At 37.1% G+C, this 23,349-nt stretch overlaps 1 protein-coding gene and 1 non-coding gene across 5 annotated transcripts in view; one reads left to right on the forward strand and one right to left on the reverse strand.

Moving 5' to 3' along the window:
- Positions 1-23,349, forward strand: part of OSBPL8 (oxysterol binding protein like 8) — a 161,955-nt gene that overhangs the window by 4,893 nt on the left and 133,713 nt on the right. The gene's annotated exons all lie outside the window — the stretch shown is intronic.
- On the reverse strand, positions 15,541-15,639 carry LOC113923284. The gene has a single exon (XR_003520282.1). It is a non-coding gene; the product is annotated as a small nucleolar RNA U13 (small nucleolar RNA).

Genomic DNA, 23,349 nt, shown 5'->3' on the forward strand with positions numbered 1-23,349 from the left:
CATTTGGTTGAGCGTCTGACTCTTGATTTTGGCTCAGGTCATGATCTCAGCGTTGTGAGATTGAGCCCAATAGCTCCACTGGGTGTGGAGCCTACTTGGGATTCTCTCTTTCCCTCTTCCCCTCCCCACCATGCTCACTTGCTCTCACTCTCAAAAAAAAATAGATTTTTTCTTTAGATTATTAAAAAAATATTTTGGTGTATTTATCATGAACTCTAATATCTACTTGACCTTTGAGTTGACCCTTTAAATTACCTTTAAATTTGTGAGTATCAAAATTTTAGATGCTTAGTTTTCTTGCAAGCACATTTTCTGATAGAAATGAAGCTTAACTTTTTTACTTTAATGTTACCACAAAAAATGCTAGATGCCTCAGATTTTTAAAGCTTTAAGTAAGGGATGTGTATGGCTGAAATCTGAGCCTTTAGGCATTTCTTCTCTACAGAATTTGTTTTTGAAGAAATTGCCCATGCCGATCATGCCATCTATTCATTGTTGTGAAGAAACGGGATTTTCCAGAAGTATCCTCTATATGTTTTTAGTGATTCGAGTGACTATAAACCATGAAGGATCTCTACCTGCTGTGCTTTATTTTAGAATTCAGTATTTTTTGAATGGGCTAACAGACTTCTGCATCATTTCTTATCTAAGGTTTTTGCTCTGGTAGCTGTTCTTTTGTGAATCTCAAAATTTCATTATTCTTTGTGAACTCTTTGTAGTGTTTATAATCCACGGAGCAATCTATCTTGTGTATAATATTTGGAAGGGAATTATTAAAAAACTAAAAAGAGTCTTGAGTCTTAAAATGAAAAAGAAGCCATTTAGCCACCATCTTCCATATTCACAAAAGCCTGAAAAAAAGATGAAATGGTTTTGAGCTTGACCCTTTTCAGATAAAAAGGAGAAACTTTTTTTTTTTTAAAGATTTTATTTATTTATTTGAGAGAGAGAGAATGAGAGATAGCACGAGAGAGGGTCAGAGGGAGAAGCAGACTCCCCGCCGAGCAGGGAGCCCGATGCGGGACTCGATCCCGGGACTCCAGGATCATGGCCTGAGCCGAAGGCAGTCACTTAACCAACTGAGCCACCCAGGCACCCAAGGAGAAACTTTTTGATTTAGGGTTATTAACATGATTGATTCAGAAGGAAATTGTTATAGCTCCTGAAGGTGTCTTAGTAGGCATTGTTGGTAATAATAATAATAATAGCTACTATGTGTTGATTACTATGTACCAGTTACTACTTTAGAAGTACTTGCTATGTTATCACATTTAATCTTCACAATGAACACCTCCCCCTCTGCATCAGATTATTTTTTTTCCTTTATTAAACCTCAGGCACTGAGAGATTAAGTGGTAGGTAGTGGAGCCCGATTTGGACTAAACCTAAGTCACTGGGAAGCTAAGTAGCAGGTGGTTGAGCCTACCAAAAGGATTTGAATTAGAAGTTTAACCTGAGCTTTGATTTAAGAGCCTGTCCTTTTAACCACCACATTATACTGCCTTGTATAGTTTATTTGCAGTTGCCCCTTGTGACAAATCTTGACCTTCACGATCTGAGTCTATTTCAACTGTATGATTTGATGAAAATACACTTTGTAATAAGATGCCGTATAGCCTCGATTTTTTTTTAATTTCACATGTATTTGACATTTTTTAAACCTTGAAAATATAGTAAAGCAAAAAATTCTTTATTGTTCGTTCAGTTGCCAATTTCTCACCGGGAAATTCCAAACTAAACCGGAAATATAACAACATAGTAAATATGATATTTTAAGGTGACTTAAAATGTTTAGAATTCATACTTTCTAAGAGTAAGACTGATGCATAGACATGGTGTGGATAGGCTTTATATAGTGATATTCGAGGGTCACAAATCTATGTAATTGAAATCTGTTGAAATTTCCACCATTAAAGTAACTTGTTTTTTGGCTGCCAGATGCCACATATTAGCAGGACTAGTTTATCAGATTACATAGTTTCTTACAAAGAATTCTTGGCTCCGGGCCCTGTGGAAATTATGCAGTCTGGGTATATAAGTTTTGATGGGGTGGGAGTGTGGTAGATCTGGGGAGAGAGCAGTCCACTCTAAGTAACATTATTACTGAGTAGGAGTAAGGAGGTGGAATGCCTTGGACATGAGGGCGCAGATAACATTTTTTTTTTTTAAGATTTTATTTGACAGAGAGACACAGCGAGAGAGGGAACACAAGCAGGGGGAGGGGGAAAGGGAGAAGCAGGCTTTGTGTTAAGCAGGGAGCCTGATGTGAGGCTGGATCCCAGGACCCTGGGATCATGACCTGAGCTGGAGGCAGACGCTTAACGACTGAGTCACCCAGGCGCCCCTGCACGGGTACATTTTTATTTTTATTTTTATTTTTTTATTTATTTTTATTTTTTTTCAAGATTTTATTTATTTATTCATGAGAGAGAGAGAGAGAGAGAGAAGCAGAGGGAGAAGCAGGCTCCCAAGGAGCAGGGAGCCCGATGCGGGACTCGATCCCAGGACCCTGGGATCATGACCTGAGCCGAAGGCAGACGCTTAACCATCTGAGCCACTCAGGCGCCCTGCACGGGTACATTTTTAAAGTACACAGTGGGGTGGGGGATTCTAGAGAGCAGCTTTGCTTACTGTATAATTTTGCCTGTTGTTTTGACTATAATATTTAAAATCAGCAATCCAGAAGTAAAGAAAAATAGTTCTGTGCATCATAGTGAGGAATTTGCAATAGTTCCTAGACTGTTTTGCAAGATGTGGATGCTTTATAAGTGATCCTGGAAGGACTCTCTTACTACCTCTTATTTTAGAAATCTAAAGAGGCAGAATAACACAGGCTCTGGAGCCAGACTGCTTAAGTTCACAACCTGTACAGCCACTTAATTAGCTTATTGCCCAGTACCTGGTCTGATGCAGACATATGTCAGTAGTGGAAGAAGATGGTGTATTGAGGCAGAGTAAGGCCCAGAGATGCACCTTGTGAGTTTCCCGTGGTGGTTAGGTGGTATGAAAAAGATCTAGAGGTTCTCACAAAATCCTAGTGAAAGAAATAGAAATTAACAGAGTGGGAGCCAACAAGCTTGTTATTAGGTTACTATTGTGAAGGGAGAGACGAAGCAGTAATGGTTGTGCGGGGAGGGCAGCTGCAGATTCATCTCAGTGCCCACCAAAATTTGTGTTTCCTCTTGCTGTAGTGCAGTTAAGACTGGGAAGTAGTTCCTTAGCCAGGCATGCATTTCTGTCATTCTCTCCTCTATCCTTGTCATCCCTCTCTGCATCTAGGTGGAGCCATGTATGTGACTGATTTTTACTAGTGGAATGTGAATGGAAATGATGTGTTTTCACTTGTGGGTAGGGGTGACAGAAAAGCAGGTGTTCTTTAACTTCTTTTTTCCAATCCAAGGAACTTGGGGCACTTAGAGGGTGAAAGGCTCTAGAGACTTTAAATTACCATGTAGAAGAAAATTGTGCACCAAAGAGGAGTACCCACAACAGATTGTAATTTTAATGAGAAATTTTAATTGTGTAAAATTACTATAAGCATGGGCTGCATAGAATGGGTAGTTGAGCTCCCAAGACTATCCATACCAACAGGAGCTGAGGTGGGGCCAAGTTAATAGATCCACTGGATGTTGTTCTAATATATTCATCAGAATGTGCCATTATGACTCTCCTAAATCTCTGAAGCCCATGAGGACACAGAGGGCAGTCCATGGATCTACACTCAGATCAATCATAAACACTTCCTGTACCCATGAAAACTTTCCTACTATGCCCAGATACCATTATAAGCTGTGAGAAACTATAAACATTTTTCTATAAAAGTCTGAAAAGTTCCTTTAAAGCGGGGTTTCTCCAACTTGGCATTATTGACATTTTGGGTTGGATAATTCTTTGCTGTGAGTGGCTGTCCTGTGCATTCTGGTATGTATAGCAGCATCCTGATCCTCTATCCATTAGGTATCAGTAGTATTTCCCCTTATTTATACAAACAAAAATGTCTCCAGACATTGTTAAATGTCCTTTGGGGGGCAGAATCGCCCCTGGTAGAGAACCACTGCCTTAAAAATTGAGTTAACCTGAAATAAATTATTTTAAGCTGAAAGACACTTATCTTCATTTAAAAAACTTTTTCTCCTCTTAGGAGATGGGTGGAGTTCATGGGGGAGGTTTGTTTGCAAATATGCAACAAAGGAAGCTCTGTTGTTTTTATAAAACACACTATTGAATGTTGATCTGCACCTCTTAATTTATCAATTTAAACATTATCTGAATTTTCAATTTTTTCTTTTCCTTCCAAACTTACTGCCTAAACACATTACACCCTTTACCCCCACCCCCATCTGTAACCCCAGTTGTCATGTCCACAGATTGTCTTTAAAGGATGAAAACCAATAAATAGTTTCAGTATTATGACTATGTAAATATTAATTAATGCTGGGCTGGGTAGTATGCCCAGATTATGATTTCTACAGATTATATTAAGCAGCCCTTGGGCCACCTGAAGAAACATGTCCATAATAACATCAAGGTCTAGTGGATTTTATTTTACTTATTTTATCAACTGCTCAAAATCTAGCCATTGAATTAAAAAAAAAATTGGATGTGACTTCCTGTTTTCTTGGTCTTTCTAACCACCCTTGTATGCCTTTATCATAGTTTCCCCTCCCCCTCAACTCTTCAGCATATTGCGTTTTATATTGTGTTCCCTATTTTTCTGGAGTTGCCTCTACTTCTGCCTCAGTTTGGACTTTTAAGTCTCTTCTGGGAACCTCCTTTTGCTGTACTCTTAAATTGAATCCATTTTATTTTAGATCTTTTTTTCCTAAATTTATTTGGTCTTTTTTCCTGGAGTTTTTGAGTAACTTCCTGAAAAAGTGTGTTTGAGTGGCAAACTTTCTGAATTATTCTATGTACAAGTTGTCGTCATTCTATTCTAATATTTGATAGCTTGGCTGGGCACAGTACTGTACATTGCGAGTAATTTTCCTTTAGAACTCAGAAAGCATTGCTTGGTTGTCTTCTAGCATCAAGGGATGCTGATTAGAAGCCATATGTCATCTAATTCACTGTGGGTTTTTTTTTTTTAAGATCTGTTTTTTTTTTTAAGATATTTATTTATTGAGGAGATAATGATAGAGCATGAGAGGGGGGAGAGTCAGATGGAGAAGCAGACTCCCTGCTGAGTAGGGAGCCAGCCCAATGTGGGACTTGATCCCGGGACTCCAGGATCATGACCTGAGCCGAAGGCAGTCGCTTAAACAGCTGAGCCACCCAGGCGCCCTAAGGTGATCTGTACTTTATTCTGTCTGAATAAAGTTTTTTTATTTTGTTTTGGTTATTTGTTCTAGGCACTCAGTTGTCCTTATTGTCTAAATGAGATTCTTCCAACTCGAGGAACTTCTCATCTATTATGTCTTTGATACCTTTCTTCCTTCACTTTGCCTATTTGCTCTTCAGTAAGTAGATATTCTCTCTTGGATTGATCCTTTTTGTCTCATTTTTACTTTCATATCTTGTGATTCTCTTTGCTCTGTGTTCAGGGGAATTTTTCCCCCCCTAGTTTTTTTTTGGCTGATTTTTTGGGGGCAGGTAATCTATGAATATTCTTGTTCTCTTTTTCTTTTCTTCCTATCATTCTCTTCTGTTTTAGTTGTAATACTGTCTTTAGTCTTAGAATATGTGAAATAGATTTTTGAAAGATACCTTGTGGGGATGCCTGAGTGGCTCAGTCGTTAAGCGTCTGCCTTCGGCTCAGGTCATGATCCCAGGGTCCTGGGATTGAGTCTCGCATCAGGCTCCCTGCTCAGCAGGAAGCCTGTTTCTCCCTCTGCCTGCTGCTCCCCCTGCTTGTGTGTGTGTGTATGTGTGCACGCACACGTGCTCGCTCTCTCTCTCTGACAGATAAATTCTTTAAAAAAAAAAAGGTATCTTGTGTTTCCTCAACTATTTTTCCACTCTGGTCACTTTCTGTGTTTGTTTTTGTAATTCTTACTTTTCATGATTAGTTTTCCTTATATGCCTCATGTTTCCTGGTTGTCCATTCATGTTTCAGAAAGAAGGACTAGGTCTCTGGTCTAGGTCTCCCCTCTCCCACCCTGTTCCTTGGACTGTTTTCCCTATTAGTTTTTCATTTGAATAGGAATTCTAGCCACAGCACTTAAGAGGCTAGACAGTAGGGCCTCTCTATTGGCAAACATTGTTTTAGGGTAAGAGCTAGCTTCCAGCTTGTGCGCCTTCTAAATGCCAGATGAAAAGGGTTTATTACTTTGCCAGCATCCCCACTTTAGTCTTCTAGTCTTTCATTTATCTTAGAAGCAGAGTATCTTTTTGGCTGGGGTTAAATGTCAGTTGTTTACAGGCTGCTTGGAGATGGAGATGGGGGATGGGCAATGTAGTTGTTCCTTACACAGTCAAGTAATATTTAATTCTATTTTTGGCCCTACTATTTTCACCCTTTGCTGTATCATTTAGTTTGCAATCATGCCTCTCAGGGGTCCTGCCAGACATATGGGTTCCCACCTTTTTGCATCTCTTATAGGGTATAACAAGGGTGGCGTTTTCTCTGCTTGTTATATCTATCTATCTATCTACACACATACACATACACACATTCTACCCCTATCTCCAGTTTTAAATTTATTTGCTCTTATGGTTTTTTTTTTTCCTGTATGAATTGTTTTTATTTCAGTGGGATAGTTGGAGTAACTGGAGGGAAATTTTATATTTAGTCCACCATTTTTTATTAGAGTCCTTTTCTAGCAGAAGGTATATAGAACTATTGAACTATTTTTTTTAATTTTTAATTTTTTTGAGCTTTTTTTTAAAGGTAGGTGTATTCAGAGGAATTATCATGATACTGTTAAAATACAGTGGTGTTCCTTAACTATTGATTTATATAGGTGTTTATATCTTTATGTCAGGTGGTCCTAAAACTTGTACTCTTTTTGAATTCTTGTTTGCCTCTCAGTTTTTCTGATTCCTTTTCTGTTGTCATCTACCCCAGTTTGCACATGTCATTATGAGTCTCTTGCCATTTCTGCTTTGCTACTTGGAAACTGAAAAGGACCATTTAGAATTGTGCACGAAATAGTGACTTTGCTGCAGAGAATGGTCTGTTAGCTTTATCACATGGCTGTTGTGATATTTTGATTATTGAGATAGCTTTACTTATTTTTGGTTTCTTGACCGTGTCCAGATGAGTGAGGTGTTATTCTTTATGTACTTCTCTGCCTTAATTGTTATAGCTACTTTGGTTCAGTAGTTATTGATATTTTTCTCTATTTTCCTTTTATTCTACCTTATAATCTCTGATACTTTGTGTTGAATTTAAATTGCCTAGCTAGTTCATCGAAGGCCTTAGTTTTCATCTCCTCCTTTCATTTTATATTCATAAAAATTTCCCAGCATTCTTACAAAATTTCTTTAACCTGTTCTCTTTTTTATTTCCCATTCTCCTTTTCTGAATCTTTAGGTACCACATTGATTGTAAATTATCCTGGGCAAATAAATTTAAATTCATCTGTTTCTTTCCCCTCTCCTCTGTGGTAATTGCTGCATTTCCCCATTAATCTTTTTAAGTCTTCTCTCATGAGACTTCGTAATTCTTTCTTCTATAGCTCTGGTTTCTACTGCTGGGACATGTGTCTATGATTAGAGTCATAACTGTACTGCAATCAGAAGTTTTTACAATCCAGATTTAAGAAATGCTGATTACTTTGCAGTTGAAATCCTGTCAGAAGGGTTGTGATTCGGAAGGCTTGTTAAACCCCCAGAGTTGGCCTGATTATATAAGATATTATAGGACTTTCATAGTAAATACTGAATTGAAATTCAAAGTAGCTTAGAAAAATAAATCAGCTCTTGTGTAGTTTCTTTATTTGCCTAATATAGAGGAATTCAGTGTTGCAAGTATTCCCTAATGAGGTGGGTATCTATTTACTGATTATTTTGTGAACTTCTTTTATATTCTGTGAAACTCTTTATTTTTAGAATTCAGAGATTAGATTAGGTAGCAGTTGCTTTACCTTAGGTCTCTTGCTTTACCTTTTTCACATATCCCTAACATTATTCCTTTCAGATATCTGTTGTCATGATTAATTTCCTTTTTTTTTTTAAGATTTTATTTATTTATTTGAGAGAGAGAGAAAGAGAGAGAGAGAGAGAGAGCACATGAGAGGGGGAAGAGTCAGAGGGAGAAGCAGAGTCCCCGCTGAGCAGGGAGCCTGATGCGGGACTCGATCCTGGGACTCCAGGATCATGACCTGAGCCGAAGGCGGTCTCTTAACCAACTGAGCCACCCAGGCGCCCTAATTAATTTCCTTCTTGATTGGCTCATTACAGTATCCTTTATAATTTTGATTATGTTTATAGTTTTGATATTTTTTCTTGCTCTTCCTGAAATTTTAAAGTATGATCTTTAGCATTATATAGATAATATTTGACTATTTTCAAAGGTTTGGTTGTTTGCGAAATTATGGTTTTTATATCTTCATTTTCCCAAGAATTTATTATTACGATGTAGGAATTAAAAAAAAATACTTTGTCGTTAGTGACAAAAAATTCCTCAGGAAAAATACTCATTTAAAAGGTTGATGACTTGGGCGCCTGGATGGCTCAGTTGGTTAAGCAACTGCCTTCGGCTCAGGTCATGGTCCTGGAGTCCCGGGATCGAGTCCCGCATCGGGCTCCCTGCTCAGCGGGGAGTCTCCTTCTCCCTCTGACTCTCTTCCCTCTCGTGCTCTCTATCTCTCATTCTCTTTCTCTCAAATAAATAATAAAATAAAATATTTTAAAAAATAAAATAAAAGGTTGATGACTTAACATATTTAGTATTTTAACGAGTAAGGTTTCATTTCTTTCGTTATCTTAATTCATGATAGTAGTAATTAGCCTCTTCAAACTCAAAAGTTGAAATTAGTGATACATTTTGTGGCTCTGAGGCAAATTATGATTTCAATTAAATTCAGAATACATGTTTTTTTTAGAATTCTCAACTTTTTCATTGTCATATTAATCAGTTTTTTTTTTGGAACAGGATTTCAATATGAGAGTTATCTCCATAGTTTTGCATTTTTGGTAGTCATTCTTAAAGTATTAAAAATTGTGTTGGTTCTCTTAGATCCTTTTTGAATTGGCATGCAGAAGTGTAATTATGTGTCTTGTTTACTTACATGATAAATTAAAGATGATGAGTACTTTGGTTGTGGTAATTTATACTTAGAATTAAAAACCCAGAAGCATCTAGGCCAGAGTTAGGCACTCAGATACTCATTTTTCTTTCATGTCCAAGATAGAAAGCCATTATTAGTCTGTATCAAAATATGAAGAAACTGTTTTTGAGATTGAATAAGAAAGTCAATAATAACATTTTTTGAGATTGTCTTGAATTAATTTTAGATCTTGCATTTTAAGCTTTGATCCTTGATAAAGAACTCTTAGCTTAAGTATGGGCATTAATTTTACTTTTAGGAAACTAGATAACTCTTTGGTTTATTATAAGCGGTTACCATACTTAAAAAATGAGAAACACATTTATTTTTTCCTGGTATCTTGATTTAAGACAAGGTTCATACTTTCCTTAGAAAAGAACCTTTCAAGAAAACTGACAATTTTTGCATATTCAGGTAGTTTTAGCTGTAATTTAAAATACCTAACTTTAAGAAAAAAGACTTAAAATCCAAGAGAGACATTTAATATATAGGACTAAATTATTAATATTTGATTGTCAGTATCGTATTTGTAAGCACTGCCCTTAAGTGGTCTTGATTTATTACTGTCTCAGAAACCATCTTTGAGACCCTCTGTCACAGGCTTGGGCAACATAACATTACAAACACCAACTGATGTAGTAAACAGATGCACTGGGAGAATAAGAAACCTGCCAAAAGTATTGTCTTTCCTACTAAGTAACTGTATGACCTTGGCAAACCACTTAGTCTTGTAGGTCTTCGTAAAATGGAGGGCTTGGAGCAGATAGCCTTTTAGGTTCTTATGAGGATTCTTTGAAGATGTCAGGGGATAGAATTCTAATCAGACAATATACTATGTAATATCCTTATAATAGCTCTGAAATAGATGGTATTATTACCATTTTACTGATGGTATTATTCATGTACAGACTCCATGTTCAAATAGCATGCTCAGTCACATAGCTACTAAGCGGCCAAGTAAGAAGTTGAACCTTGGCCTGTCTCATTTTATATTCATATTCTGTTTAGTATGCCATATTACCTCTGCAAGCCATGTTATAGTAGACCACCAGATTTTATTCCTAAAACTTGTTTCATTTCTTAATCTTTTAGTTTATAGTAAATGTGCTTATGCTTTACTGCATCTGTTTTTTAGGAAAGCCAGAAGTCATGGATCAGGCCTATCCATGAATTGTGCCCAAAGCGGAAATGGGACCAATTTTTAAGTAAATATAGTAGAACTTACTTGTCTAAGAGATGATCGGTGTGTTCAAAGTTATCTTGAATTTATTTCAACAATGTCACTGTTGTTCAAAAACACTTTTGGAACTATTCTTTCTGTATTTCCTTAGTTTCCTCAGCGTCATTCTTTTTTTTTTTTGAGAGGCCGGGCGGGGGGGAGGGAGAATCTGAAGCAGGCTCCATTCCCAGCGCAGAGCCCAGTATGGGGCTTGATCTCACAACCCTGAGATCATGACCGTAGTGGAAATCAAAGAGTTGGATGCTTAACTGACCAAGCCACCCAGGTGCTCCCTTATTCTTTTAACCTACATTCTGTGGTGGCAAATGACATCTTTTGAGAATGGATTTGATCTGTGGAAAAAATGGGAAGTTACTCTGAACCAAATCTCAAACATAAAATTAGGGTTCAAAATGAGGAATGCCATTTTTAGTTAAAAATAAGCAGACCAAAGGGGTGAAACCTATTATCCTAATGTCACTTGTAAGGTAGTTAAGGAAGTGATTAGAAAAGAGCAGTCCCAAAATTGTTTTATGTGGTGACAACTTGAAATACCCTATAAAAATGATTACTCTGAATGGAGTTTAACCTTTATTTCGTTATAAATTCTACCGTATTAAAGTTACATCTTAAGATGTATCTGTTCTGTTTGCCACTTAGGTTAGTGCTATGCTGACTTAGCATGCACTTTAGAGAAGAGGAGTTGATGAATGAATTACAGACAGCAGATACTCTTTCCATTTTAAAGGAGATGAGAATCTATAGAACATTTATTTGCACAGTAATTTAATTCTTGGTTATATTAGTATTATGTAATTTGTGGTTATCCACATACGGGATTAATTCTAGACAGATACCCCATCCCACTTCCTGGCATGAACTAACACTACTTCTTTTGCTAAGCCTGAATGTACTCTGATGCAAATTTACATGTAAATTAATTTTTATGCAAAAATTATCTTAGGCTGCCTTGTATACTTATATATTAGTGAATAGCTTTTAGATTTTAGTACTTTATTAGTGCAGTTAATAAACAGTAATCTATGTATCTGGCTGCACAGGAACTTGTGATAGGAAGATTTAATTTTACCTTTTGAAGGTATTATTTTTCTTGATTTTAAACTTCCAGATAGTGGAGTTTAATGAAGCTTTCTCATTTGTAGGTATTAGAGGATAGTAAAAAAAAAAATCTTCTAATCCCTTTTAAATAATACTTTTCCTTTTGGGGTTTCAAAATAATTTGATGTTATAAGACCATTAATTCAACAGATATTTGAGTGCAGGTCACTATGCAAGGGGCTAAAAATTCAGTGGGAACTAGATAGACCTGTGACCTCTTTGAGCATGTATGTGTGGGAAGGTGTGGAGGTATGTGTGGGAAGGTGTGGAATAGATAATAAACCACTAATTGCACAATTCACTGTGTAATTACCTTATGGAGGGTGCTAAGAGCAAGAAATAAGAATTTGCTGACCTAGTGGGGGAGGGGAGCCAAGGAAGGTGACTTGAGCTGAAGCAAAAAAGAATATTTCTGGCAGAACATCTTGTTTAAATATCCTGGAACAGCAAGGAACTTGGCTTTTGCTAGGAACTGAAAGAGTTCACTGTGGCTGGAGTGTTAAAAAAAAAAAATAGGAATGATAATAGTGTGGTGCAGTAGGCAGAGGTTGGGTCATGTAGGGTTTGATAGATCATATTAAGGATTTTGATTTTTGTCTCAAGATCCCTTGGAAACTATTAGAATATTTTATTTTATTTTTTTTATTTTTTTTTTAAAGATTTTATTTATTTATTTGAGAGAGAGAGAATGAGAGATAGAGAGCACGAGAGGGAAGAGGGTCAGAGGGAGAAGCAGACTCCCTGCTGAGCAGGGAGCCCGATGTGGGACTCGATCCCGGGACTCCAGGATCATGGCCTGAGCCGAAGGCAGTCGCCCAACCAACTGAGCCACCCAGGCGCCCTAGAATATTTTAAACAAAGATCATGAAATGATCAGGATTAGAATATCACTCTGGATGTGTGTAAAGAATGGTTTGGAGGCAGCCAGGGTAGATGCTGGGAGACCCATTAGGTTGTGTTGAAATTAAGGTATCTGTAATTTATCTGAGGGAGAATCATGTAGACCAGTGGTTCTCAAAGTGTGTCACCTGGGAACTAATTAGAAATGCAGATTCTTAGGTTTCTGCTCAGACTCACTGAATCAAAAATTTTGGAGGTGGGGCTCAGAAATCTGTTTTTTTGAGCAAGCCCTCTAGATGGTTCTGATGCATCCTAAAAGTGTTTGAACTTCTGCAGGTCATTAGATACGTGGCTTTGAATGTAGGAGAAAGTTTTAGGCTGGTAATACGGATAGGGAGCAACTGCATGGAAGTGGTAGTTGAAGGTGAGGGAGAAAGAAGAGGCTCCAGTAGAATGAAACCCTGAGACACTAGTCCCGGACAGAGTGAAGGGAGCTGGTGAAAACCAAAAAAGGATTGGTGAAGGGGACTAGAGGGTGAGGAGAGTCTTTGAATAAGGGTGTGGCAAATTAAGCATTAAATTTGTTAATAAATGATCTTTGTGTAATTGTAGTGGAATTACAAGGGTGGGCACCAGTGTCAACAGGTTGAAAAAGAAATGGGGCGCCTGGGTGGCTCCATGGTTAGGCATCTGCCTTCGGCTCAGGTCATGACCTCGGGGTCCTGGGATCGAGCCCCTCATCGGGCTCCCTGCTCCGCGGGGAGCCTGCTTCTCCCTCTCCCACTCCCCCTGCTTGTGTTCCCTCTCTCCCTGTGCCTCTCTGTCTGTCAAATAAATAAATTAAAAATCTTAAAAAAAAAACGGGGAGAGGAGTGAAGGAAATATAATTTACTCATTTAAGACATCCCTTACTCTTTGTTTTTTTTTTTTTTTTTTTTAAAGATTTTATTTATTTATTGGACAGAGAGAGAGGGAACAGAAGCAGCGGGAGGAGATGGAGAAGCAGGCTTCCCGCTGAGCAGGGAGCCCGATGTGGGGCTCGATCCCAGGACCCTGGGATCATGACCTGAGCCGAAGGCAGACACTTAACGACTGAGCCACCCAGGTGTCCCAACATCCCTTACTCTTTGGACAGATATTTAATATTCCATAATTATGGGAAATATAAATAACTTTGAGGGACACCATAAATAACCTTGAGGGACAGCATAAGAGTCTGTGGATAACTCTATAATAAAATATCATTGTTTGGACTTCCTGATTCTGAAACTCATAATTTACGTAGAGGAATGAGCTCAAGCTTATCATTGTGCTTACCATCTTGTGAGGAATACCATAGTAAAATAATAAACTATGTGGGGGGTGTGGGGGTAGGGGGGAGGATGTTTAGCCTATCAAGAATAATGTTTTTTAACATTAAAAACACTTTAGCAATATGCATTTATATAAAAATTTTTAAATTACAAATACTCTTACTCATTACAAATACATTTTTTATTACTACTGTGTATCTAAAGGAAAATGTCTTTACATGAATTTTATACTTCAGTCTTTTACTTAAATTACCTTAACTTGTTAGAATTATTCTAACATATTAATGTTATGCTATTCTTAAGGGAAGACCCCATTTATTTATTTACTTTTTAAAGATTTTATTTATTTGACAGAGAGAACACAAGCAGAGGGAGAGTGAGGGAGAAGCAGGCTCCCTGCTGAGCAAGGAGCCTGATGTGGGACTTGATCCCAGGACCCTGGGATCATGACCCGGGCCAAAGGCAGCCGCTTAACTGACTGAGCCACCCAGGCGTCCCTATTTTTTTTTGAAGATTTTATTTATTTGACAGAGACACAGCGAGAGAGGGAACACAAGCAGGGGGAAGTGGGAGAGGGAGAAGCAGACTTCCAGCGGAGCAGGGAGCCCGACGCAGGGCTTGATTCCAGGACCCTGGGATCATGACCTGAGCCAAAGGCAGACGCTTAATGACTGAGCCACCCAGGCGCCCCAAGGGAAGACCACATTTAATATGAAGACAAATTAAGATAATTTGAAGGTGAACCCCAATTGCATGGTAATATATGCACACACACTAACACACAGGAGTGGGGTGGAGGAGAGACAGGGAGAGAGGGAGATATTGAGACTTAAAGCATTTCAAGATGCATTTTCTTTTCAGGGTAAATTATGTATTTCTAAATTTTTTATTTTTAAAATTTTAGGTAGGCTCCATGCCCAACCCAACTCAAAATCCCAAGATCAGGAGTCGCATGCTCAACCAACTGAGCCCGCCAGGTGCTCTGAATTTTTTTTAAGTAAAAATTAGGTTATTGTGTCAACATGTGTTGACTGTAAAATTCAGCAGCTACAGAAACTCATAAAGTTAGTTTCTGCTGCTACTAGACCACACTTTATGTTCAAAATAGCCCATTTATTAGCAGTTTGGTATTATTCTTCTAGATAGTCTTCTTACTCCCTACTCCCTGTGCCCTGTCTGTATGGATACTTGTATGTTTAATTCTTCAAAAAAGAAAAAAGAACTAGTATTATACTGTTTTGCAGGTTTTTTTGTTTTGTTTTACCAATCAGTACATCTTTAAGAGGCTAAATCCTAATAATTCCTTCCATTGACTTTATATTTTGTTCTTAGAACATTAATCTGGGACTTACTAGCCCTTCTGTTTTTTAGTTTCTTCATCTGTAAAATTTAGAGATGGCGAGTGGTTGACTTGAAGGTTTCTAATAGCTCTAAAATTTGTTTAGGAATGCTAGGATTTCAAAGGGCAGACATTTCCTTCAATTTTATATGAAAAGTGATTATCTTAACCCACTTGGGAACACCTCATGGGAGAAGTTCTTGCCAAGTTAAAAATACAGTAGTTTGGGGAGGAAGCACATTAGAAACAAGATTCAAAAAAATAATGTCCCATCATTTACTAGTGTACTCACTTAGTAGGCATACCTAATGCTTTTAGGGTAGTGCTGACCAAAACAAAACAGAAACAAAAAGACTTTCTCAGAACTCATTAAGTTTTTGCACTAAAAATTTATATCACTTTTTTGGGGGTGTGGGATATAGGTGGGTCGGGGTTTGGTTGTACCTACTGAGTGCTAATGGCAGATGAGCCCATTGGGCCTGCTCAATGCTTTTTTCTCCACATCAGATGGGTGATGTGCCGAGGTGGTAACAAGGTTTGAGGGAGGCACATGTCACACAACGGAGTGAACACCCAATCATCATGCTTACTGCACAGCATTTTTTAAGGAATCGTGTCACCTTCTCACGTAAGTATCTTATAAAAGCCAGGGTACTAGGAGTAGGAGTCATTGGTATGAGGCTAGGAGCTGTATTAAGTTTTTAGGAAACCACTTGAGAAGGCAAAGAAGTCTTAGTTTAAAGAATTTTTTTTTTTTTTTTAAGATTTTCTTTGTCAGAGCACGCACAAGCAGGGGGAGCTGCAGGCAGAGGGAGAAGCAGGCTCGCTGCTGAGCAAAGAGCCCAATGTGGGACTTGATCCCAGGACCATGACCTGAGCCGAAGGCAGACGCTTAACTGACTGAGCCACCTAGGTGCCCCCCCCCCGCTTTTTTTTTTTAAGATTTATTTATTTTAAAGGGGGTGTGGAGGGGCAGAGGGAGAGAATCTCCTGCATACTCTCCGCTGAGCGCGGAGCTTGACATAGGGCTCCATTCCATGCCCTGAACCAAAACCAAGAGTTGGATGCTCAACCACCTGAGCCACCCAGGTGCCCCTTGGTTTAAAGAATTTTTGAGTGAAGATGTTCAGCTCTTCAATTAGCATTGTTACGTTCTTTTTATTAATATTATGTTGATTAAAGGATAGTTTTTGTTTTTCTGCTCTCAGTGTCTTAAGTTGCTGATTTTATTTCCTTTTAATTTTTACCTGTTTTTAGCTGTTTTCATCTTTTTTGTCCATAGTGTGTTTGTCCACTAACATTTTATGTACTCTTATTTCTAATCTTTAGTTTTTATTTTTCTAATATTTTCTGTTCACTTTTATGTATTTTAAATATCTCCGCCCTTTTCATTTGATTTTTTGCTTAAATTCTTTTTTAAAATTTAGGGTTTGTTTTTTTTTTTCTCAAATAGGATTTTAGTAAGTCAAAGCCACAAAAAGGTATGAAGAAGAATCATTGAGAAAACTAGTGACTCCAACAATAGCTTGTCCGGGGAGAGCTTTAATTTAAATTTACTTTTTATTGTGTGTATTCTTTTTTCTTTTTCTTTTTTTTTTTTTTTAAGATTTTATTTATTTGAGAGAGAGAGAATGAGAGACAGAGAGCACAAGAGGGAAGAGGGTCAGAGGGAGAAGCACACTCCCCGCTGAGCAGGGAGCGGATATGGGACTCGATCCCGGGACTCCAGGATCATGACCTGAGCCAAAGGCAGTCGCTTAACCAACTGAGCCACCCAGGCGCCCTGTGTGTATTCTTTTTTCTATGTAGCTGGCTGTTGGGTGGCATGTTTCTAAGCTGAATAACCAAAAAGATACTTACACCCTCAGCAAGAGAATCAGGCTACTTTTATTCCCCTTCCAATTACTTAATAGGAGCTCTTAGGGCTTTTTATAAGAGACTTTATTTTTTTAAATTTTGAACCTCTTCCTCAAATCTTTAATCTGAGTAATGCAGATGCACCATGGGCAAATTTCCCATCTCTACATAAAATGTTTATTTACAGTGATTTAGCCTTTGAAGTACACTTAAAGGGACTGTTCTCATGTTGATTGTTATCCCTTTAGTCATTTTGAAGGAGGTTGATTTAAAAAGTTTCACAATCCTCATTTTAAAAAATTTTTAGCAGTATCAGCCTCCTAAAATCTTTCAACAAAAAACAAAAACAGAAAAACAATGGCAGGTCTTTTTTTTTTTAATATTTTTATTTATTAGAGAGAATGAAAGAGAGAGCATGACAGCAGGGTGAGGGGCAGAGGGAGAAGCAGGCTTAACCAACTAAACTACCCAGGCATCCCAAACAGTGGCAGGTCTTAACTAATATTTTATTGCTAATCTTGCTGTTAAAAACTTTTTTTAAAATTTATGTTTCTTAAAATAGTAACTTCCTTTTTTTAGTGTATATAGACAGGAAATACTTTAAAAGGTATTTTACAGTATAAAAATACAATCATCAAAGGAGATTTTAAAGGGAAAATCATGATTCTGGATGGTATAGCACATTAATAATTTTTTATGCATTCATAATTATTTCAGGTATTACATTGATGTATATATCATGTGGGCCCAAGAAAGCAAAAGTAGGTAAGGTCATTCTTTAGTCTCTACATGTTCTACTTTGAGCCAAGGCCTCTAACTGGATATTGGTTTGTGTAAATGGTGCAGATGAAACCTTGTGTTAGCTGTCTGTCACTGGATTACGTCCTTTCTCAACAAGAGACTTGAGTTAATTTAGTCTTGTAGCTTTGTTGTCCTCACCATAACTATATTGCTGCTGCTCTATTTAAAGGTCAGTATTATTGCCCTTTAATATTTCCTTTTTCATTGTGCATCTCGTTCTGTCTACATGTCTGTACATTTCTCTCATTCTGGGAACTAAGTTAGCCTAAGTTCTTACTAGTGTTCTTAGCTGTCTCCTCCCAGAATTAAAACACTGAAATGACATTAACTGTTTTATGTATAAATTATAGAAAGGAGTTACTCTGCTGAATATGTAAAATCTTAGTAAGGATTTAAGTTAGTTTGAATGCTAACCCTGCATTCTTTTTATTAAACACGTTTAAATGCATACATGTAATAACATTTTGAAATTATATAAGTGCTCAAGAATCCTGATCTTGGTCACTTCAGGTCTCTTGGAATAGAACTCTAGCATTCTGACGTTGAGTAGCATGCCATGAGATAATTTTTGTTGTAGCTGGTTAGTTCTTTTGAGGAGATTTTTTATATCTTGTTTTTCAGAGTGATCACTTAAAGATTTTAGATTCTGGAAAGTGTAGCTTTCATAATTTTAGGAGTGCAATGACAGCTGCCCAGCAAGGCCATATGTTGCTTCGCTGTAATTATATTTTAATAATTATTTTTTCTTTAGGGAAAGAACTATGGCTAACTTCCAAGATACTGAAGCTGATGATTGTACCCATTCATATTTTTTCAACAGAAAGACAGAACTTTTTCTTTTTTCTTGCTTTAAATAGTTAAATTTATTTTTCTTGTGAAGTTGAGATTATGTTGTGTCATAGCATCAACTGGATGAAGTTACTATTCTGGATCCTACTGTAAAATTTAAATGAATATTTATGTCAGATGGGAAGACTGCCCTGCTGTTTTCGTTATTCCCGTATATGGACTCACTGCCACAGGCATGCTGATTTTTCCAGCTCCTGCATGCCACTTGCTCCTTGCCACCTCCCGTTTTTCTGCATATTACCGTTCCCTCCACCGGCAATGCCCTCCTTCCTTTTCATCCATTTCCTTTTCTCCTTTTAAAATTGGCATCTAAACTTATTTCCTCTAAAGGTTCTTTCATGATTTACTCCATGTAACTGTTACTTATTTTCTTGGTTTTGCTTTAACACTTAACATGGATAAATACAAAGTCAACCAATCTGAGCTGTGTTTCTGTGATGTACCAGGTACAGTGTTAACTATCTCATTTAATTTTCATAGCTATCCTGTGAGTTATGCTCACTTTACATTGAAATTAAATAAATTCTGTTACATTCCTCGTTTTAGCTGTGCTAGAATTTGAGCTTCTCCTATCATTTAAAAAATTGCTTTTTACAGTATCATTCTGCCTTATCTATTTGTGTAGTCTTTCCTTTCTTGCTCTCTATCACTTAACGTACCAACAGCACTTAAAAGAAAAAACCCAAACCAAACACTATTTTGATATAATTTGCACAGAATAAAATGCACCCATTTTATGTATATAATGTGATGCATTTTGACAAATGCATACGCCCATGTAACTGTCACTACCATCAAGATACAGAATGTTTTCATCAGTCCCCAAAATCCCTTGTGCCCTTTTCCCACTTAATAGTTCCCCTTCTCCACTCTCCCCACTTTCCCAGCTCTTCTTCAGGCAGCAACTGATTTGAGTTCTATCCACTACACATTGTTTTTTGTCTGTTCTAGAATTTCATGTAAATGAAATCATAGAATATGTACTTTTGTGAGGCTTCTTTTGCTTAGCATGTTTTTGAGATTGTTCCTTTTTATTGCTGGATAGTATTCCATTGTGTGAATGTACTACAGTTTGTTCATTCACCTATTGGTAGATATTTGACTTGGCTATTACAAATAAAAATGCTATGAGGGACACCTGGGTGGCTCAGTTGGTTAAGCGTCTGCCTTCAGCTCAGGTCATGATCCCAGAGTCCTGGGATTGAGTCCTGCATCAGGATTCCTGCTCAGTGGGGAGCCTGCTTCTCCTTAACCACCCTCCCCCCCACAGCCACCCCTCCGTTCCCCGGTTGTGCACTTGCTTGCTCTCTCACTGTCCCTCTCTATCTCTCTCAAATAAAATCTTTAAAAAAAAACTGCTATGAAAAATCCATGTGCAAGTCTTTGAGCAGACATATTTCCATTTCTCTTGGGTAAATACCTAGGAATGGTTCTACTGTTTTCCATTTCCACCAACAGTATATGAGAGTTCCAGTTGTTCCTCCTCCTTGTCAACAGTTTAAAACATTTTGGTGTTTCTAGTGGTTGTGTAGTAGTATCTCACTGTGGTTTTTCATTTTCATTTTACTGATGACCAGTAGGGTATTGAGCATCTTTTCACGGGTTTGTTGGTCATTTGTATTATTATTTATTGTTTAAATTTTTTTGTCTATTTAAAAACTTCTGCTTTTTCTTATTGACTTTTAAGAGTTCTTCATATGGTCTGGGTTCTAGTTCTTTGTCAAATGTATGTATTGTGTATGTTTTCTCCTAGTCTGTGGCTTACCTTTTCATTTTCTTAACTCTGTTTTTGAAGAGAAGCTTTTAATTTTCATGGAGTCTAGCATACCAGTTTTTTCTTTTATGGTTTGTGTTTTTTAGTCTCCTATGACACTTTTGCCTACCCCAAATTTGTGAAGATTTTCTCTATTTTATTCTAAAAGTTTTATATTGAAATACTAAAATTTTTTTTATAAAGATTTTATTTATTTGACGGAGATACACACAGCGAGAGAGGGAACACAAGCAGAGGGAGTGGGAGAGGGAGAAGCAGGCTTCTCACGGAGCAGGGAGCCTGATGCGGGGCATGATCCCAGGACCCTGGGATCATGACTTGAGCCGAAGGCAGACGCTTAACGACTGAGCCACCCAGGCGTCCCTATATTGAAATATTTATATTTACATTTATGTTAGCTTTTATATTTAGGTCTGTGATTTATTTTGAGTTAATTTTTGTGTTTAGTGTAAGTCAGGTTTTTTTTTTTCTCTCTTTTAATGAGGTTTTTATTTAAAATATTTTCCTTTTTATTGGGTTTCCTTGGCACTTCTGTTGCAAATTAATTGACCGTGGATGTGTGGTCCATTTCTGGACATTCTGTTCTCTTCCACTGGTATATTATGGTATGCCAATATCACACTCTTGCTTTATTTTTATAAATTTTGGAGGTAGTATAAATCCCTTACCCAAAATCATTTTGAAAATAGAAAAAAAGTCCTTGCATAATTTACTCTCTTGCCATCACTGCTTGTGTTTGTGTATATGGTGATTTTTGTTTTCATTTACTTGTTTTTGTTTATGTTTTCACAATGTTGCCACCAACAGGGTTTTGTGCTTGATATTTTCCAGGGCAGATATTGTTTGTATTAAGGAAGATGCTAAGTACTTTCAGCTGGTGAGAAGGAATTAGACAGCAGTTGATGTTCTTTCCCTCAAAATCATTGGTAGTAAGCAACACTAGGTTTCAATGGTATATCTATATGATTTTGGAAAAGATCAGTAAATAGGGTCTGCAGAAGCAGAAGTATGTGCCAGAAGCCAAGTGTTTAATTACCAAATCTGAAATTGGTTGGGAAATGAAATTGCAACACTTTTCAGTTACTTTAAAATCATGTTTCTTTTTTTCCCCTCTCCTGTCTCTCTTTAGAAGAAACATCTTAGCTTTGCTTAAAGCAGTCTTTCCCTGTGAATATTTGAGAAACACTAATGGCAATTGCCAAAACTAAAGGGTGTCTAAGTGGGAACATGTTGAAGAAAAATGTTAGATACAGATTGCATATAATTTAGTTTAACTACGTGTAAATGGAAGTAAAAAAATGAATACTATTTGTGGTTTCAAAATAGTGCCCAGATGCTTTCATTTTTCTTCTTAAACTGCCTTACTTTAGAATAAAAGTAATAGAAATGAGAAATGTAACATACTCAGTTTTGTATTGATTTTTATTTATTAGTGTTGTTTCCTTTCTCTCTCTCTTTTTTTTTTTTTTTGGTTCTTCCAGAGTTTTTTTTGCCCTCCTCCCTTTTTTTGTCCTTGGGGATTTTATCTTCTGTTTATTCTGTATCCTTTTTCTTTACTTCTCACATATTGGAAATGTTGATAAGTCTTGATTATGCATTTTAATTAACTTGTTCTTGTGAGTAATAACTCCTAGGCTATAGTAGAAATATGTGTGTATTTTTTTCTTCCTATGGAAATCACATTTATCATTTGAAAGATGTTTCTAAGCTTTGCACTTGACACAAACTTAGAATTTTAGAAACCAGGTAGGTGATGAGATAGAGGTGGAGTTATAGCTTCCCCCTTTTTTTAGTTGTTGGGATGGGTTGATTATGGTCTAGGGCCTTAGAAAGATTGGTCATACACTTTGTTCCTGTTATTTACTTAAGAAAGACTGCATAGATTATAAGATCAGTCAGACAAATGGAACTGTCAGCTGCTCAAATAGATATTTTTAGATATGTTTCTCCTCTTAATACTAATCATGCAGTTGACCACAAATCCTGCGTTCGATAGGGGATGATAAAATAAGATGTAAGAGCTCCACAGGAGGCATTTTGGATAGTAAGACCAAACTAAAATTGAGATAGAGGTCACATTTCTGATTAAACACAGTTTTTTTCTCCTTATCATTCTGGTCTTGATGATGTTTATATGATAGATTTTACTAATGGAATTAAAACACCTAGCTAGAAACAAATAAGTGAATATTATGCTATTGTTGCTTTTTTTTCCTTATAGCATATATGGTGTTTTATGTTTCAGGTCTCACATTTCACTTTTGTGGGTTCGTTTGAAGTTAACCTTGACTTTGTTATTCAAGGCTTGCTTATTTTAGTTGCACATGTCTGAAATATTTTCATTTAGGGTTCTTTGGTTCAAGCAGTAGGAAACTCTTGCTAACTTAATATACCAGAATGATAAGCTCATTTTCTTGAAGTAAAAGTTGAAAAACCAAGTTTTGGAAAGAACAGACAGGAGCTCCAGGGATCTAGAAAGCAGGAAGGATCTAGAGAGGGAAGCAGTGGATGGTCTTTGTGGAGCCTCCGTTAAGCTAGGTAGTTCTCTAATTGTTTTTCCATTCATGTGATCACTCTGCTCATGAGTCAGATGTCTCAGAGAGTGAGTCAGATAGGGACTGATTGATTTCGTTTGGGTTTATTGCTCACTCTTTGCTAGGAGAGAGCAGGGTACCAAGCAAGACTGCATATATTGGAGGAGGGTTGCTTTCTTTAAGAGAAGATCAAGGTACATGTTACTACAGGAAGGGAAAGTGAATGTGTACAGGTTAAAAAAATCCATTATTGCTATAGTTTCTAGGGTGACATAATATTTCTTTAATCTTACAATGCCGTATTAACATTTCTTGGCTGAACCCAAACCTTTCAGCCTTTATAGATTTGCCATGATCATTTATTAAATGCCCATGAAGACTGCTCTGCATTATACTTCAGTTGTTTTTTCTCTCTTTTGTTCATACCCTTAAGTGACTGAATGATTTAAACCATGTAGTCTTAATTACTTGTGAAGAAAGTTTTTCTTTGTTTCC

The sequence above is a fragment of the Zalophus californianus genome, chromosome 9 (genome assembly GCF_009762305.2).
Source record: "Zalophus californianus isolate mZalCal1 chromosome 9, mZalCal1.pri.v2, whole genome shotgun sequence".
NCBI classification, from domain to species: Eukaryota; Metazoa; Chordata; class Mammalia; order Carnivora; family Otariidae; genus Zalophus; species Zalophus californianus.